Below are 5106 nucleotides of genomic sequence, written 5' to 3'. Positions count from 1 at the left end.
TCTCCCCTTATGTGATTCAGCTTCTCAAAACCAGCTCATGACAGTGACTTTTAAACAGGACACCTTCTGCTACCCATCCTCCAGGACCTTCCAACTGAGCAGGTGATCCCCTCCATCCCAGGGGTACAGCGTGGCTGGCATGGCCACTCCTGTACAAAACTGAGCATCCAGCCACTGCACCCATGTCCGTTCTGTCTGTGCAGGACATTTCCTCCAGCTGCAGGACTGCTTTTTCAGTCTGTATCTAGACCTTTGCCTGGTTCTGGCAGGATTTCACTTCCTGAATCACTTACTCCTTACCAAGCACTATACCCAACCCTCTCACTCACAAACATCCCCTCCACTAAATGTCTGCTACGTTAAGTTAAAAAAGGAAGCAGTGATAAACAGGTTGCTTTTGTGTCCTGTCCATTCCATTCCATTCCTTATCCTGCAAAAAGGCACATCTTGTTTATACGTTTACTGTCATACTACTAGAGGGAGACAATATAGCTGTGATATACTCTGATTACCTTCAAAACTGGCGGGGATCTCTTTAATTTAATGTCTGAGTACTAGTTACAAATGTCTCAGCAATCTTCCCACAGCACTTTTGACTCTCACAGGCTTAAAAACCTATTTAATTATAGCACAAGCAGGCAACAGTTTCTGAATTACATGCTGCAGATAATATTATCTAAAAGTCCCAGAAGTTTTATGAGGCAAGTTTTATGCAATTCTGCGAGTCACTGAGCTCTTCTGGTGACGTGGCTCCTCTGAACACCAGCCACGTATTGCAGCACGGGGTCTCCCTCTGATTGGGCATGTAGCTATTTGCTTTAGACTTCTTTGTTGTTGGCAGCAAGGTCTCTCTGCAGAAGTGAAACTCCAAAGTGAAAACAGCACAGCTTCAGCAGCCCATTTGCCCTCCGCTAACATAAAAGCCTCTTTTTATCCCTTACGAGTTCCCCTTCCTTCCTCTCTTCCCCGCTCCCAGTTACAGCACAGTAAGAGGGTAAACCACATGCAAATCCCAAGTCATTTTTATTCAATTACTGATGACAGTATCGTCGCCGCAGTGGTGCAAGGCTCAGTGCATCCAAAACGCTGCATGTGCTCTCAGCCGACTAAAGTCCATGGCGTGTTCCTTACTCTTGATGTCCGTCGAAGAGAATCTAAATACCCAGAGAACAATGGTGGTAAAAATTTCCCAGACCCTGCACAGTAACTGAATAGTTATGTACTTACTAAAATGTGACTTCTAAATTTTAGAGCATGCAGGTCACTGACTGGAGAGAGTGTAGTTTATCCCCTGTTGCACTTTTTTTTTCTGGAAATTAAGCATTTTGGTTTCTTTTTTTGGTTTGTTTTTTTTTTTTTTTTTTTTTTTTTTTGTTTGTTTGTTTGGTTTTTTTTTTTAATTTATTTTACCTTAGAAAGTTCAGAAATGTAGAGGTCATTAGAGAGCTCTTGGCCCAAGACTCAGATGTCCCTCCAGAGCTAGTTCATCTGCTAAAGGAAAGGCTAAAGTATTGAAACTTCAGCATATGTTTCTTGTCCATTCTTGTAATGTATTTAAGTTAGAGAGAAAAATCAAAATGGGATTTTTTGATTCTCTAGTAATCACAATAAAAATTAGGTTAAAACACCCCCAGTATTTACTGCCAAAGAAAATGTTAAAAAAAATTTTTTTTTGCCTGCAATCCAATCACACAATAATCACAGAACCATAGAAGAGCCCAGGTTGGAAGGGGCTTCCAAAGATCACGGGGTCCAAACTTCTGTGGGAAGGGAGCCCAGATGAGATTACCTAGCACCCTGTTCAGTCGCATCCTGGAAACCTCCAGCAATGGGGGCTCTACCACACCCTTGGGGGCATTTTTCCAGTGACTGATTGTTCTCACTGTAAAAAAAATTATTTCTTGTATCTCAAGATGCGAACACCTGTATATAATTTAGAATATGTTTATTTTTCAATATATTTTCATTAATATATAATAATTCTATATAGCTCATATAGTATTATAAAGTTCATCTTAAACTTCCTTTGAGACTATGCCAAAAGAGCTGATCTTTCAGAATATACTAAATCCCAGATGGAAATAAACAGTGACAGATTATATACAATGTTACGCAGTAGTATTACACCGTCATGCTTAAGTTACCATCCAGAGCTCACAAAATGTTTCATAGAGATAAGTTTTATATTCTGCAGAATACACAGTCACACAGAAAATAAGTTACAAAAATTAAGGAAAAAACTAGGGCTTCTGTTTCATACTTCCTGACTGGCTCAGAAGATTTTTTGTTTCAAAGAAAAAGAAAAGCAAAATATCAGAAAAACGAGCATCATTGTGAACAGCAGCTTGGAAAAATCTAAACACTGTGGAACGATGCAGTTACTGTAATGGGAAAAAAAAAAAATGTTAGCATAAATTTGGTCTCATAAATTCCATCTTTATATCATTTTAGGAACATGCAAAATGCTGCCTCCGTACCAACGTGTGATTAATTTACATAAGCGTTCTGCTTGTGACACTTTTTAATGTCAGATGAAAAGAAGAGATAACAAGTAATGTTCTGGTATGTTTGCAAAGGACAATTACAGAATGCCTTGCCTACAGCAGTGCCCTCCCTAAGAATCAGGACTTAGTTTGCAGCCAAGTAAATACTATTTTTGCCATTACAAGTGAAAGGCTGAAGGATTTGCACTCGCTTGTCGGGACAGGGTCTCAGTGTTTGTCTGGATTATGTTGGTCTAAACTGATTTTGCCTTATTTTAGTGGTAATAGCAATCATCTGGTGGAGAGGATGGGGTTAGGTTAGCTTTAGTCTATTGTAACAATGTGTAGCTATTTTTTGTTGGCTGCATTATCTGTTATCCTAGAACAAAATGTGGGCTATGAGAATCAGAAACGGGATGGTACCAAAGGTCCCAGGCTATGAACACAAACCACAGTGGTCCTTACAGGAGGATAATTTTGTTAAACCAGTTCAGATGTAAAAAAAAAAAAGAACAGACAACTAAACAACCGAGAACCAATGAAGAGCAAGTTCAGATACACAGATTCCACTAAGAGACTATGTAAGAATAAAAGCAGGCGGTCCCCAAAACCAAGGAGGAAAGGGCCCCCACCCCAGCATCACCCTCCTCCCAAGGCAGAACCTGGGAGGCTGGTCTGCCGGCGACCCCCTCGCTGCCTGCAGGACACTGGGGGAGGGAGCAGGACACCAGAGAAAAAGGGTAGGAACTAGGAATATTTTTCCGTGTAACTATTTTGACTGTACTAGTGAGACTTCCCTGTATTAAACTGGACTACAAATGGCAGTAGTATTGCAGCTGGGCTAACAGTAATGCTTTGTGGGATATTGCTTAGACTGTCAAACTAGACTAACAATAAGCGCTTAACTCCACATATAAGGTGTGTCCCATTTTACCTGTAAGACTTGGAGTGTAACAAGTCTTCAGCTTGTACAGCAAATGCTTTTTTCCTAGGGGATGCAACCATGGATGTTTTAAGGTCCATATAAATAAATGCCTATATTCTCAGTAGATAAGCGGTATTATGGTTAACATAGTGACAAAAAGAATGAACTTTGATTCCATATTCTATCAGGCATGTCCTACAGGGTCTTGCACAAATCATCCTGCTCATCTGGGTGCTCCAGGGTCATATAAAGTGGACTTAATAATAATTCCTTACCTGACAGGACTGCACACACAGGGTATGATGAGGGGATATAAACACACAGCGTACGGACTTCAGACTTATTTTCTCACCATGAGCTTCCAGAACCTGCTTTCCTTGAATACTCATAACAATGCACTGTAAACTAGGGTGAAAAAAATCTTAATCAGGGCAATATTTTCTAGCAAAAACTCCTCTTGCAATATGTAAATGCCTGAGGCTATGTATAAAGGCATGTGACATGTGGTCTTGAGCAGCTCTACTTGTAGCAGCACATTTTCATCTGGCCCTGGACCATGAGATACTGACTCAGAACAGTTACTGCAGCTTAAGAAGTGATCCTGTGTCAGGTGAGCAACAGTAACTGACTTGAATTTTATATGGGATAAGTTGATTTCACTGGAACATGAGTCTGATGCTTTTTTCTGTCTTGGAATGGGGCTTTTGTGGTTTTTTTGTTTGGTTGGTTGGTTTGGTTTGGTTTGGTTTTTTTCAGGTAGGTGCTGCATCAACTTGGAGCAGCTCCTTCTCTGTAAATAGGTTTAGTAATATATCAGTACCAACAGTGTTACTGCTTCTGCTATTGATATGCAGGCAACCACTGTAGCACAAATTTTGTGTTAATAATTTATGCTGCATCCTAAAGCTGCCTGAAATCCACTGCAAGGTGAGTGAGTCTGTATTCAGCAATGTTAGGGGTTAAAAAGAACTGCCTGGACAATCTGGGTGCTTGTCAAGACAAGCTGAAAAGAAGCAGAGGTCTGTGAATCAAGGTTACTTGGTTTGCATTCTTTCTGTTATCTCTTTCTAGCCAACTGGAGACAGTTTTAAGAAATTATCATAAATTTTGCTGCTATTTGGCAGTAAAAACCCAACGAAGGGTGAAAGATAACCACTTCCCATTAACATGCACATCAAGGAAAATTATTTAAGGTCAAATGAAAGGCATTTCCAGAGACTGGAATATCACCTATAAAAAAAGCTGTTTCTGACAGGGAATTTTATAAAAGTACTACTGAAGGAAAAATATTGTTACTGGAATGCTGCTCAACTTGCTTCTCTTTAAAAACAAAAAGAAGTAATCAGGCTTTTTTTGCTCAAGCAATCCTAATCTTTTAACCTTCTATTCTGCTTGAGCAGCAGTCTAAAACCCTAAGAATTTTAACCTTTTAAAGTGATTTCCTCACTCTTCAGTCCTTTCTCCAGTGCAGCAGGTCTCGGCCTTTTTGTAGCCTTGCCTCATGTTACAGGGTGCAGTCTTGTGCCAACCATGTTTAATTAGTTTCCCCTGTGCTACAATTCCATGCTCCAATTCTTTCTTAAACCTTATTTACTGTTTTTTAATACTCTCCTTTAATTGCTCAAGCCAAGTAAAGCAATGTTGACTTTGAATAGGGCACTAACAAATTACAAATAAGTTTAAAAACTGTTTTCTGGG

This window comes from Tyto alba, unplaced genomic scaffold (genome assembly GCF_018691265.1).
Source record: "Tyto alba isolate M040663 unplaced genomic scaffold, T.alba_DEE_v4.0 Super-Scaffold_46, whole genome shotgun sequence".
Lineage (NCBI taxonomy): Eukaryota > Metazoa > Chordata > Aves > Strigiformes > Tytonidae > Tyto > Tyto alba.
This window is presented reverse-complemented; position numbering follows the sequence as displayed.